General features: G+C 44.2%; 1 protein-coding gene across 2 annotated transcripts in view; it reads right to left on the reverse strand.

Annotated features, from left to right (window-relative positions):
* B4GALT3 (beta-1,4-galactosyltransferase 3) overlaps window positions 1-15,126 on the reverse strand; it is a 456,858-nt gene that overhangs the window by 414,954 nt on the left and 26,778 nt on the right. Inside the window, exon 1 of one of the 2 annotated variants that reach the window (XM_078669018.1) lies at window positions 11,922-12,170. The exons of the other annotated variant lie outside the window; for it this stretch is intronic. The gene's annotated coding sequence lies outside the window, so the exon portion shown is untranslated. Of the gene's footprint in view, window positions 1-11,921; window positions 12,171-15,126 lie in introns of those variants that run through there. 2 annotated transcript variants of the gene reach the window in all.

Genomic DNA, 15,126 nt, shown 5'->3' on the forward strand with positions numbered 1-15,126 from the left:
TAAAAGTTAGTGGTGCAGAGTGGAGTGGGGGAGTGGAGTGTCAAAGTGGAGTGGAGGAGTAGAGTGTCATAAAGCGGGGAAGTATAGTGTCGTAGAGTGAAGCTTGGGGAGTACAGGGGCATAGAGTGGAGATTGGGGAGTACTGTGTCCTAGAGCTGAATAGAGTTCAGTGGTTTAGGGGCAGAAAGTGTCATAGAGTGCAGTGTCATGGAGGGAAGAGGGTGGAATATGGGGAGTGGGTTGAGGTAGTGGGCTGGATTGAATTGGAGTAGCATAGAGTGGGATTAATTTGATTAGGGTAAAGTAAGGTGGGTGGACTGGGGTCGACTGGATGGGGTAGATTGGAGTGGGGTGGAATGAAATGGGGTGAAGTGGCTTGGATTGGGGTGGATTGGACTGGAGTGTGGTGTGGTGGACTGGACTAGAGTGGCTTGTATTGGACTAGAGCGGGGTGGATTGGACTAGAGCGGGGTGGATTGGACTAGAGCGGGGTGGATTGGACTAGAGCGGGGTGGATTGGACTAGAGCGGGTCAGATTGGACTAGAACAGCGGGGTGGATTGGAGTAGAGCTGTTACAATTATGCATGGTCTGTGCTGAATGTTGTCAGGTCCGAACCAGATTTGCCTCTCTCGGGACTACATTTCCCAGAATGCCAAGAATTACTTCCGGGGCATGGCGGCAATGTGTTATCGTGCTTCTGGCTAGAGAGGCAGGGATTTATTGAATCCTTTTGCGGTTGGCTGATGCCGATTATTCCTTTGTGTGGGAGAAGACGGAAGATCAAGAGCGGAGAGTTTCCTGTGGTTGCGTAAGGGTGCTACGGCACCAGTTCTGTCTGTTGGTGATCCGTGCATTTGGTTGGGTCATTATTACCCGCCGGATCGTATCTTCTCTGTTCTGGTTGTAAGAGGTCCAGTCCGTGCAGCACTCCTGGTCGTGGAGGTAACGGCCCGAGTACCTGCACCTTGTTTCCTGTATTGACGAAGCCATGACGGAAATGGCATTGGGGTTTATGCTCTGGTGTGTTTAAAGCCGAGGCCGTGTTGAGAAACGGCATGGTATTTCGTCCATTGGAATTTTAGTCGATGCCGTGAGGGAAACGGCAGGATACTTTGGTGGCTTTTTTCTTATTACATTTGTTCATCTACCTGCATTCATCATTTGACTCATTATTGCTGCATTGTTGCAGTGGATACCATGTATAGAGGACAACATTTACATTGATTCCATGTTTTCTTTCATGCCTTGTTGTAACAAGGGTCATACGGAATTGGTGAGGATACCCCCTGTGAAATATTTACAAGCATATGAAATGGTGGGTATTTATGAAGGATACAGAGAAGTTAATAAATAATAGATCAGCATAGAGAGGTTATTAACTCTCTTCTTGTTTCATTAGATTCAAGGTAACGGTGCATTGTTTTTGGAACCATGGAAAAGAGTCCACACCGTTTCTAGGAAACCTAGGAAGATGTTGCTAAGTTATTTTTCTTTACAGGTACAGGATAATGGTACAGAATAGTTTTTATGATCTGGTATATGCTCTAATTAAAGCTTTGTGCTAATTGTATCTTCTTTTCTCAGATGTCCCTCCCTGCTGTCCTCATCCTTTCCTTCCCTCGCTTGATCATATCAACCTTCTATGCAATAACAGCAAACAGAGTGGAGACTGTCAAGAGGTGGATCCCTTTTGTGCATCGAATCAACTCCGAGGTATCATCTGACTGATTGAAGGTATCAAAGCGGGGTGGATTGGACAGGAGTGGGGGGGATTGGACAGGAGTGGGATGGATTGGACTAAAGCAGGGTGGATTGAACTGGAGTGGGGTGGATTGAACCGGGGTGAGGTGGATTGGGGTAGACTGGATTAAAGTGAAGTGGGGTGGATTGGAGTGGAGTGGGGTGGACTGAAAAGGGGTGGATTGGATTGGGGAGTGGGTTGGATTGAGGTGGGTTGGATTGGGGTGAGGTGGATTTGAGTGTGTTGGGGTGGGGTGGATTGCATTGAGGGGGTGGAGTGAATTGGATTGAGTGGGGTGGACTGGATTGAGTGGGGTGGATTAGATGGAGTGGGGTGGATTAGATGGAGTGGACTGGATTGGATTGGGGTAGGCTGAAGTGGGTGGACTGGAATGGGCTGGGCTGGAGGTGGTGGACTGGAGTTGGGTGGGGTTGATTGGATTGTGTTGGAGTGGATTTCATTGAGTGGGCTGGAATTGGGTGGATTGGATTGGGGTAAGGTGGATTGGGCTAGGGTGGAATAGATTGTGGTGGGGTCAGGGCCGGACTGGGAACCAAAACCAGCCCTGGCAAAGTGCTCTTTGGGAGGGGGGCAGCGCTCTTTGCCAGGGCCGGTTTTCGGACGATTTTGTTACAGGGCAATTTTGGAAGCAACGGCCCCTACCCTTGCCGCGCACCGGGGGATTGCCCGGTACCCGCACCGGCCAGTCTGGGCCTGGGTGGGGTGCACTGGGGTGAGGTGGATTAGAGTGTGTGGGGTGGATTGGACTGAGGTGGCTTGGATTGGGATGGGTGGTGTGGATTGGAGTTGGGGGGTTTTCTTGGAGTGAGGTGGATTATTTTGGAATGAGATGGGTTGCAGTGGAATGGATTTGTGTGGTGGGTTGTAGTGGATTGGATTAGAGTGGAGTGGATTGAAGTGGGGCGGGTGGGGTGGACTGGATTGGAGTGCGTTGGATTGGGGTGGATTGGACTGGAGTGTGGTGTGGTGGACTGGACTAGAGTGGCTTGGATTGGACTAGAGCGGGGTGGATTGGACTAGAGCGGGGTGGATTGGACTAGAGCGGCTTGGATTGGACTAGAGCGGAGTGGATTGGACTAGAGCGGGTCGGATTGGACTAGAACGGGTCGGATTGGACTACTAGAGCGGGGTGGATTGGAGTAGAGCTGTTACAATTATGCATGGTCTGTGCTGAATGTTGTCAGGTCCGAACCAGATTTGCCTCTCTCGGGACTACATTTCCCAGAATGCCAAGAATTACTTCCGGGGCGTGGCGGCAATGTGTTATCGTGCTTCTGGCTAGAGAGGCAGGGATTTATTGAATCCATTTGCGGTTGGCTGATGCCGATTATTCCTTTGTGTGGGAGAAGACGGAAGATCAAGAGCGGAGAGTTTCCTGTGGTTGCGTAAGAGTGCTAGTGGAGTAGTGTGGCTCACTGGTTAGAGGCGGCAGGCCTGAGAGCAGAAGTCAGCCTGGGACCAGGGTTCAATTCCCGACGTGGCAGGGTTGTGGACCTTGGTCAGCGGACTCGATAATTCTCGCTTCGGTGCTTACTCTAATCAGGGGTTCCACTCGGCAACTCTGGGCATTAGCTTGCCTAATCTCCACAACGGCCCCAACAATTCCGGGGATGCCTGGCTCCACCTTGGGGACTCCCAGCAAGGGACCATCCCACAGGGAAAGCCAGGACGGGTTCCCCAGAGTTATACAGCGCCGGGACGCCCCGTTGCTGGGGCAGCTGTGCGCTTTACAAGTATACTACATTTACATTTTACAAGGTGGTTTTGACTTGGAACTATTGGATTAATTGGAATGTGGTGGATTAAGGCGGACTGAAGTGGGGTGGGGTGGATTAATGTGGATGGGATTGGAGTGTGGCGGATTGGATTGGAGTGGGGGATTTGAATGGAGTGGATTTAATTTGAGATGGTAGATTGGGTTCTATTGGAGTGGGCTCAGTAGGATTGAAATGGGTTGTATTGGATTCAAATGGGCTAGGTTGGATTGGATTGGAGTGGGTTGGATTGGGTTGGGTTGGATTGGGGTGGAAGGAATGAGCTGGAATTGATTTGAGCAGGTGGATTGAGTTTGCTTGGATTGGAGTGAACGGGGTAGGATTTGAAGGGTTTGGATTGGAGTGGATAGAACTGATGTGGAGTGGATTGGACTTGAGTTCGGTGGATTGGATTGGAGTGGGCTGGATTGGGTGAGGTGAATTGGTGTTTGTGGAGTGGTATGTGGTGAATTGGGATGGGTGCAGTGAGGTGAATTGGGATGGAGTGTGGTGCATTGGAGTAGGGGGGATTGAGTGTGGTGGATTATTCTGGATTAGAGTAGGGCAGATTGGAGTGGGGCAGATATTTGGGGTTTGAGTGGGGTAGATAGTTTTGGATTGAAGTGCAGCAGACTGGAGTGTGGTGGAGTGGAGTGGGGCAGATTGTTTTTGTATTGGAGTGGAGCAGGTGGAGTACGCAGATTGCTTTGTATTGGAACTGGGCAGATTGTTTAGGATTTGGAGCAGAATGTTTTGGGTTGGAGTAGGGCAGAGGCAGATTGTTATGGATTGTAGTGGAGCAGATTGTTTTGGAATGGAGTGGGACAGACTTGAGTGGGGCAGATAAAACCACAAAGAATAATGACGCCTCCAGCAACTAACCAATAAAAAAACACAGAAATGAGAGCGAGATTGAGACAACCAATGGGTAGGTAAGGGGCAGGCTCTAAACCCACTGTAAAATAACAACAAGATCATCGAGACAGTGCATGTGCTGTCTAACTGAGACCCCAAAACATGTCTGTGTATTTGTTATAAGCAGAGTAGTCAGAGCACAATGGGATGGCATCAGACAGTTCAACTTGAGGTCTGTATTTGAACATGTATTATGGATAAGGTGAAGAGATAAAAGCCTTATATGTTTGTCCCAGTTGATGAAATTATTGATATTTGCACCAACATATTTGCAAGAAATTGTATATAGTCATTTTAGAATAACTATATCAATCACTAGCGCACATCTCAATGTACATTTCTATCAGGGCAGGATTTTTCATGTATTGAAAGGATACAGACGCCCAGTCAGTGTCCAGCTGCAAAATAAAATTTAAAAGTCTATGTTCATCCTGAAAACAATATTTTTCAATCTACTGTCGAGGGCAGGCCTTCTGACTCGAGTGCTAGAATATTAGTGTATTTTCAGATTGCTTTGGGACTCTCTCACAGAGCAGGTAAATTATGAATGTGGTTATGTTAATGTGTCTGTATGTGACGCGTTCAGTTGCTCTGTAGGTGTATGTAGGGTACTTAAAGAGTGGTAGTTTGAACACATTGGGAGTCCGGACAGATTTTCCAAGAAACCAGTGGAAATTGTGGCGGCTGCATTAGAGTTCTCCACTTAAGCTGAAGAAAGGAAACCAGTTGTTGACCACTAAAGAAGGATTTACAACTCCACAAAAAATATAAGAGCAAATTTCAATTACCCATACAAAACACTAGTGCATGGATCATGATATAGTCTTCCTATCAAATGCACCGGAACAAATGAAAGGAAAAAAACTGATCTCAAAAGCTGTGTCCTTTCTTTCTTGGAAGAGATGAGAACCACCATTTTACTACAATTTCAACCTTAGGTCCAGGTCCTGCTCTGGGCAGGTTATTGAAAACCTTGGCTTTCATCTTGATGACAAACTCCTTGTCTGTACAAGTCAATAAGAATTTCTTCTTGCTTAATTCAATGTAAGATTCTTAAAAAAATATTTCCTCTTCTGCCTACTGACTTCCAGAAGATAGTAACTCAAGCTATCATTCTCTCTAGACATGACTATTGTAATTGCCCCTTTCTGGAGGCCTCTGTGAAATGGGTTAACAACAAGTTGCAATCACTCCAGAACTTGTCTAGCTGTAATATATATGGAGTAGGAAGAAGTGGCCACGTAACCCCTTACAGATGTGCACATCATTGTTTTCCAGTAGAAAATCAGATCCACTTTAAGTCAATCTGTCGAGATCATCAAGCCATAAACTTGGCACAAAGTACGTTCAGGGCCAAATCTATTTGTATATGCATTCTTGTGCTGTCCACTCAATGGCATACCATAAGTTGTCATTGCACCGTTTAAGAAAACACAGTGTGGCTGTGAGCTTTTAGCCGACTCTGTTAAACAGATAAAACAGCATCTTCAGTTTATAAAACAATTGAAAACTTTCCTTTTCGAGTGATGTAGTACTCATGCCTTTATACAGTCCCCTGAAGTAAAATGTGCCGATGGAGCCCCACTTAATCACTACTGGAACCTGGGGACCCCCACTAAATTGTTATTAGAAACAGAGGACCCTAACCGAGTAATTACTTGAAGAAAGGGGGCACCGGCCTAAGAATTTCACTATTTTGAACTGTTACAAAAAAAAAAAAATCCAGAAACAAGCATTCATCAAACAAGTATACAAATGATGAAATGTTACATTTAATTCACAGACAAATAATAAAGAAACGACATTTGAATGGGAAGGTTGAAGCTTTTCTAAATTCAATTGAGGCCACTCATTGTCAATGCTATATTCTTTTTGATGCACTTACACTACTCCCTTCACCAATCAGATGATACTGACAATGTTAAGCTTCCAATAATTAGTTCCTGCATATTTACAGAACATTTTAAAATGTTCAATTGTACATTTTGCAATATATATATATATATATATATATATATATATATATATATATATATTCCAAAATTCATGAAGTTCTTTATTCCAAGATAACGCTACGCGTTTCGCCAAAAAGTTGGCTTGATCACACGATTGTGTGATCAAGCCAACTTTTATATATATATATATATATATATATATATATACACACACACACACACACACACACACACACACTATATTGATCTGTTAATATATTTTAATTGTCTAAGCATTGTGGACCCCCTAAGTAGGCTTGGCGGACCCCAAAGGGATCCCAAGACCACTGGTTAAGAACCACTGCCCTAGTGGATACCAGGGTAGCATGGTCTGCACACAAAAAACAGCCCTCTAACAGTAAAACTGATGAAAAACACAGGAGCCTTGGCATCAGTTATTCTAAAAGTCCCCGCCTGGATGCTGCTGCCTGGCATTCGGACTCCTAGGCCGGCTTTAAACGCACTGGAGGCTGTAGTCTTGGAGGAACTGGCACAAGACAAGCACTGCTCGACGGAAATAACTCTGAACTACTCCATAAACTCTCAGAAGATCTAGCCTTGCTCGCCTGACTTCCAACGACATGTATGATATAGAGAAAAAAATAACAGTCATACATGGAAAAATGAACATGCTAAAAAATTGTAAAATAGCATTGGTCTCCGACTAGTTCGTGCAGAGTCAAGTTTTGGCAGAGAACAGCATTTCGATCCCGGCCAGCGGCCAGCAGCCAACAGAACGGAGGTGGGAAAGAATGGGCAGAAGTGTAGGAGGGTTCAGGCAGCGACGAAACGCAAAATAAAGGGGCCAGCCTTCAGAACGAGAGAATCCCCGAGTCTCCCTACCGCAAGGATAGTCTCTGTCCTTGGGCTAAATCGAGGCCATCTGGAGGCCACCCCTTCCGCTTCAGGGCTGAAGGGGTCTGCGTTACGTCCCTGGGTCAGGAGACATGCGTAACAATGGGTTCAAAACAGATAAAATAAGTAATCTCGCTGGTTTTCAGATGACTGGACTAGTTTGGTATCCTGGTCAAAAAGAGGTTCTGCTTCCAACACATACAAAATTAACCTAAGGAATGTCAGAACATTCGTATGCTTACACGGATTAATCATTAACAGCCCTGGGCTACTGTGAATTGGCATCAATGATTTAACTCGAAGATGGCGTGATAGGCTGAGCTGGTGGAAGGCGAACTGTAAATATTTTTAAAGAGGTGTAAGCCACCTGGAAGCATGTATGAGTAGAATAGCTGAGAAGCACTAGCTTGTTGCCACAAAAAGGGCTCGACCAGTAAGTAATGTCTCTCTCTCTCCATCTCCCACATTAATGGCGTCCTTCATGGGAGGTATGGGGCCAACCAAGCGCTTTTGTAGGCGAAACCTGGCAACTAGAATGCTGTGGGTTAGCCTACCACAGGAAAAGGAAGGTGTCTTGCGATGTATAATTATGAATACGGTGACAAGGAAAGCAAACTTTTAAAAAAGCATGTGTAGCTTATTAGAAAATGAAATGGTTATATTTTAACTGTTAATAGATTCAAAATCTACAATGATGTTACAATGCCGCAAAATTATTTCACACTCACACGCCGCTTCTTAAGAAAAACAGTAATGGGTTATTTAACAAGAAGACTATATTAATTCCATGGCAAGGTGAGAAGCTGCTAAAATCAGATTATATAATGTAATTAATACACACATGCACCGCAGCCAAAAGACTTAGGGCAAAGACATGTACATGCAAATAGTTATTCGTGTTACATAACCTTAATTAGAACATTGGAATGTTGGGAGCTCCATTGAAGACAATAGAGTGCTCCCTGCTTGTACCGGCGGTAAAGACCCGCAGAGCAACATTACAATGTTTTACAAAGGCCTCTTGGAGCTTGAGGGGATTTAAATCCCCTCGAGTTTCGAAAGGCCTTTGTTTTATTTGTTAGAACATTCTGCCCTCTAGTGGCAGAATGTTCTAATAGCCTTTTACCCCTTCATAGCAGGCCTATACAGCTATTAATGTCCCGTTCCCTTGTTAAAGTCCCTCGCCTTCGACTCGGGCCTTTAACACGGGAGCGGGCCTTTAAAAGCCGGTATAGCCCGCTATGGCACTATAAGGCTATATTAGAACATTGGAATGTTGGGAGCTCCATTGAAGACAATGGAGTGCTCCCTGCTTCTACGGGCCGGTAAAGGCCCACAGAGCCACATTCCAATGTTTTACAAAGGCCTCGCGGAGCTCGAGGTGATTTAAATCCCCTCTAGCTTCGAGAAGCCTTTGTTTTACTTGTTAGAACATTCTGCCCTCTAGTGGCAGAATGTTCTAATAGCCTTATAGCCCTTCCTAGCAGGGCTATACCGGCTATTAAAGTCCCGCTCCCTTGTTAAAGTCCCTCGCCTTCGGCTCTGGCCTTTAACTCGGGAGCGGGCCTTTAATAGCCGGTAAAGCCCGCTACGGCGGGCTATAAGGCTATAAAAAATAATTGTCTGGGCTGCTATGCTATTCTATTAGTTAATCTGTGATTGTCCGAACCGCTTGGCTGTGGCATTCCTATTATTTCAAGTCATTTTCCTGCTTTTATCCAGAACTTTTCACAGTTTGGGTTGCAAATGAGGGTGAATACCGCTGGTCTTCAAAACTCTTATTAAGTTTAACATGTGCACTCGCCATTCCATGGTTTATCTCTCCCCCTTAACAGGGCCGGCCTTAGGCATGTGCAAGCTGTGCACCTGCACAGGGCCACCAAACCCCAGGGGCCACCACGCCAATATATATCCTTAATATAATAATACTCTGAGGATGTATACATATTTGCGTGGCGGCCCCTGTTCCACTTCCAAACACCCTGACCCCCCCTCTTCACTGGCCTCCGCGCTCCGCCCCGCCCCCCTCTTCCGGGGCCCCCTACCTACGCTCCCTGCCCAGGGCCACCATGAGCCTAGAGCCGCCCCTGCCCTTAACTCCACAGCCAACTGTAAGTTCCCTGTTTTATTAACCTACTTCTACAAGTTCCTATTAATTATTAGACCTTTACTGATTATGTTTTATTTTACAAACTTAAAGTTTAACTGCAACAAATGAAGGGACAGAATGCTGAATGATTCAAACATTCTCCCTCAGCCAAGAAATCTGGGTTAAATCCATCGTTCTTTTGCCCACTACGCCACCCCAGTTTGGACTCAGCCATGTGCAAGTCAGTCTTGACCCTGTCCCTCATGGAAACAGTCCAGACCAAACTTTTAAATATTTTTCACATTTGCACCGTAGGGCCTGTATTTTAATCGAAACATGACATTTCATTGATGGCTCCCCTGTTACCTCAGTGTATTTAGGGCTGGCAATAGCCATCATTCTTTAGGGGGATCACATTTCCTAGTGCTTTTTTGCTAGCCTGCTGTTTCTCTGCTTGGTCTATTTTAAAAACAATACTTCAAAACGTCAAAATAATTCAGTGATTATGTATCCAAAAATGCCTGGACCTTCTGCTAAAACATTTTACTAGATGCACTCAAATAACATCAGCCCATTATAAAAACAGCTCACTGCACAATCCCCCCCAAAATAAGCTGCAGTTGCACCGAGATAAAACCTGCTTTGAAGTAGCCATAAACTGACACACAGGCACTGTATATTAAACTACCACAAATATTTAAGTGAACATGAAATGTATATTCACAGGGAAGGAGTGAACATTCTTCAATTAAAAGCATAGTCCTGGGAGGAGAATCACATTAAAGCAATTGTAAAAATGAATTTTGTGAAGCCAAGTGGATTATCCCAAAATGAGTCATGACAAGGTTTTTAACATATTCATCTCTGCACAGAGCCACAACAGCAACAAAGCTGGCAAATCTCCTTAATTTCCCATTTAGGGAGGAGACAGAGCTGTACCAGAAAGTCAAAATTAAATAGGAAAGCCATTTTAAAAAACATACTATTTGGCGGTGTGTTTTATATCCATGGTGGCGTAAATGTCAATTTTAGGTCCAATGATAATTACATTGTTATGCTTTGTGCCACTGCAAGCCTCTGTCATTTACTTAGAATAACAGATGGGTACTGTTGGTAACAGGGATGTTGACCTCCCCGTAGCTCACAGTTACCCATCTATAATTCTATGCACAGGCGTGGCTCTTTTATTTTAAATCCAGTAATTCACTGCTATCCCACAACAACAGGGGGTCACAGAGCAACTGTTGCTGTGTCACAAAGGAATTACAGGGATGTTTTTTACCTGGCGCTCTGAATGACATCATAGGCAACTCGAGCTTTACTCTAGTCTAACTGATACCACTCAGAACCGTTAGGCAAAAAACCCATTAGCATTATTCATTGTTACCCATTTATAATACTATATGCAGCATTTCGAAGGTTTAAACTTCCACTAGCCCAACAGCAAGTTTTGCAAATGGATTCTTATGCAGGGAGGGTGTAGGCAGCAGAGTATAGTCTACTGTATACAGAGAACAAAATACACCGAATTCAGAAGAGCTATCCACAATAATGTATCTATAGTTTTATATTATACAATCATAGTGCTCATGCTGGAACTTGTTGACTAGATGTGCCAAATTATAATCTGCAACAACACTTCGTTAAACAACTGTATAATTAACGTTCTCCGAAAGTAAAGTAAATCGTCACAGTATTTGAGGTTCTTGAAATCGCCGTTGACTGCAGCATAAACAAGAGGGTAAACACAATGGAGAAATTGAAAGGGACTGGGCAGCAGGAGCTAAGAACAGGACGAAAGTAATAATGTCTAGAATAGAAATTGCGGTAAATTAGAAAGCACGAAAGACTCTGTATAACTGAATGAGAAGACGATAAGGGGGATGCCTAAAATGCGACAGGTGAATGTAGAAACAGAGGGGAGGATTAAACGGGAGGAGCACGAATAAAAAGACAAGTGAAAAGAAGTGGAAGTGAAAAATGGTGAAGTAAATGAGGGTGCAGAAAGAAAACGGCGAGGCAGAGTGAATAGGAGCGTATAAGAAAAAGAGGATGCTAGTGAAAACGAAGGTTCATAAATACGTTGATGGAAGGTGTTGGGGGAAAGGTGGGTGAAAGGAAGGGCGCATAATCACATCATTTTTTAAGCTACACGTTTAAATGGAAATAGGAGGAAATGGGTGAGAGTGGCTGCAGTCCGAGGTGGCAACATTGAGGTTCCGTTATAGAATTAATTGGTGATGTGTACATAACAGGGAGAAGATCGAAAGACAAAAAAAGAGATGTGTGGGCAGTCCAAATGGAGAAAAATATGGAAAAGAATGTGGGGTTGCCAAAAATAAAAGAGTGTAAGTGGATGAAATTATGATATTAGTGAAATGACAGTAAATCGATGGAAATAGAATGGAACGGGGAAAAGGGTAGAAAAGCAATTACGAGTATACTGCTTAGAAGGAGGAAGAGACTGTCATGGGGCTATAAACAGAAAAGCAGGGGAGACTCTTGGGAGGATAAAAAATGAGGGCAGAGGGAAGATGGGGAGCTGTTCACCTGTCAGAAGCGGGCGCCAGGCTCACACCGCTCAGCGCTGCAGCGGTCTCCTGCTGCTCCCAGACATACACAGCCACCATGGCACCTTCAGTCCCGGTTTTCCCGTAGGCCACCCCAGGAGGTGCAGGGTGCTCGTAGTCCCCTTACAGGACCAGGGAGAAGAGCACCACAGGCTGTCTCGCTGCGACTCTGCACCGCTGCAGATGCGAGTAGCCTACCATGTTGGGTGGGGAAGTTTCGAAGCTGTCCAGGCACCTCAGCTGACACAACAAGTCAGCCATCTTAGGTGAGGACGACCGTCAGCTTTCCGGTGGTCTAACTATTCAAGTACACTCATCTATCCGTAACTCCCGGCAGCGTTCGTATTAGGGTAATATTATGCTGTCCTCTGCAGCTAACTACGCATCATCAGGCGACAACATGCAGGAAACTTGGTGTCTGTAACCTGTTCAGACTCAACAAATTGACCTTCTTGGGTGGGAAATCGCTGAAAGTGTCACATCCTTCAGGCACAACAGGTTGGCCATGTTGAGTTGGGAAGCTCGGCATCCAGTGTGACACATCTGCTCCCAGTGCAAACAAATCAAAGCCCTTCTAATATAATATAATGAGATACACAGAATTATCCTTTGATATAATAGCCAACAAACAGCTTTTAAAAAGCTGCAACCTGCCCGAAGTGCTCATGCAAGTTCAGTAAACTACTTGTCTTTCTAAAATGATTAGATAATGGCCCTCAGACAGAAAACATTCATTATTAGATGTTCTCGTTACTAACATTGTTTTTGGGATATCATTAATGGCAGGTATAATGCTGAATGATTTTTTATTTGCCTTTACTCCGTACTTTACGGTCCTGACTAAGCGTCATGAGTTAGGCGCCCTAGATATTTCTTGAGGGAAATATTTCTGAAAATTAATAAGCTCTTTAGTTACTTGGGTGAAGTCCATAAACCTGCCCATATAAAAAGACACAAATATACGCATTTTGTTACCCCAGTCTTGTCAATGTAACTGTATAGTGTGTCTCCCATGTGTAAGTATGTGCACATAATGGAAAGAGATACACATGTATGGAAATGGCATAACATATGAATTGAAAGAGTGGACTGGCCTGAGCAGTGGCAATTAAGTAGCCTTTGGCTGAAAGGAAAAACAAGCATTTGCAATGCAATAGGTCTCGCATTAGGAAAGTTTGAACTATTGGTATTGTAAATGACAAATATTTTATTTATGTGTTGGTTTTGATATAATGAAATTAATAGCTTGGCCATTTACAATGCCAATAGTTATAACTTTTGCAAATGTGACACCTATAGCATTTGTAATGCAATATGTTTTATTTACGTGACTTAGATGTATTCATATTACAAATAACAATGGCCTTTATTTTTTTTATAATTAATACTTAAATAAAAGTTATTGTAATTTATAATGGCAATAGCTTAAACTTTTGTAAATAACTTTTGTGAAGATTATGTTCAGTGTATTTTATTGTGACGAAAATCCAAGAACAGAAGTGAAATATTAACATCTTTTTGTGACATTTGTAATAAACCTTGAAACATTGAGAGAACATATTTGAACCAGTTGTTGTTGAATGGTTGCACAGACTGATGCTCTGGTGGCGCTGAGTGATGTTGTGGTGGTGACGAGTGATTCTCTGGCGTTCAGTGATGCTGTGGCAGTGCATAGTGATGTTGTGGTGCCCCTGAGTGATGCTGTAGTGGTGCTGAGTGATGCTGTGGTCATGCGATAGACAGATAGATAGAGTGAGTGTGATAGATAGAGTGAGGGTGATTGATAGAGAGAGGGAGAGCGATAGATAGAGGGAGGGCGAACTCACCTGACAGGCCCTCCTGCAAAGCCCACAAATCTGTCAAGACAGTCAAGTGGGAGCCCTTCTCTGAGCTGCGCCCCGGATACAGGCCAGAGCCTAGCAATTAGAATCATTGCCACGGGTAATTTCCCATTTGTGGGTGAAAAAGCATAAATCATGGGTCATAATTCGCCTCATGGTAATCTAATTACCGCCGTGGGTATTACCGCTGCCAGCCGGGCGCTCTCATGAGGCCTTTCAAAATGAAAAGCGAAAAGTCCGGGAGTGTCTTACTGTGCACAAAGAAAAATGCTATTGATGCTGACTGACCAAAGTTTACTGTTCAAACCCAAATCCTATAACTCATTTTATTGGAACCGATTTAACATGGAAAAATGTATAGACGTAGCATACAAACGTATGGAAAAGTAAAAATGATGTTGGGGCGGGGAAGTGGCGGATTGCATATCATGTTGAGGGATGATTATTCACACCTCCCAGGAAGAATTAACACATGTTTAAGGGCCTGGAATGAAATTTAAGATTTCGGTTTTTGCAAAAGAAATAATCCCAGTTTTGCAAAGTGGAGGTAACATAGGTCTGGACTCCACATTTCTTACCTGATAGCAAAGACGTGATTTTAGTTCTGCTAGCTGTTGAGTTCCAGCAGGTTCCTGCTGCCATGAAGAGGCTGCAATGCGCTTTGCGAGCTCGAGCTTTTTTCCGCCTGAATAGTGAATGCAGTGGAGTATGTGAGCTGTGAATAAAGAGATTGAAGGTACAGCCAGTAAAAGTCATCAGCTGTGCTAAATTAAACAAGCATTGCTAGCACTGTGCTGCTCGAAACATGAAGGGCGGTGTCGGAGTTTACTGCGTTTCAAATTTTGGACAGCAAAATGCCTGTTTATCTTATCCAAACTGTGCTAACATTTACCAGCATTGTTAGCAACACCGTGCTGTTCAAAAGGAAAAGAATGTGCCGAAAGAGTGAGGTGAACCACTGCTGTAGAGGCGGTGTGAGAGCATGGGCGAGAGCAAAACGAAGTACGGCGGGAAAGCAAACGGGCGAGAAAGAGCCACTCGGAGCATGGGGGAGAGAATCGCACAGAAGGGACGTGGTAATCTAATTACCGCCGTGGGTATTACCGCAGCCAGCTGGGCGCTCTCATGAGGCCTTTCAAAGTAAAAAGCGAAAACTCCGGGAGTGTCTTACTGTGCACAATGCTATTGATGCTGACTGACCAAAGTTTACTGTTCAAACCCAAATCCTATAACTCATTTTATTGGAACCGATTTAAAATGGAAAAATGTATACACGTAGCATACAAACGTATGGAAAAGTAACAAGCTCTTGGCATTGCTGTGGGGAGGGGGGAGGAGAAATGC

The sequence above is a fragment of the Lissotriton helveticus genome, chromosome 12, assembly GCF_964261635.1.
Source record: "Lissotriton helveticus chromosome 12, aLisHel1.1, whole genome shotgun sequence".
NCBI classification, from domain to species: domain Eukaryota; kingdom Metazoa; phylum Chordata; class Amphibia; order Caudata; family Salamandridae; genus Lissotriton; species Lissotriton helveticus.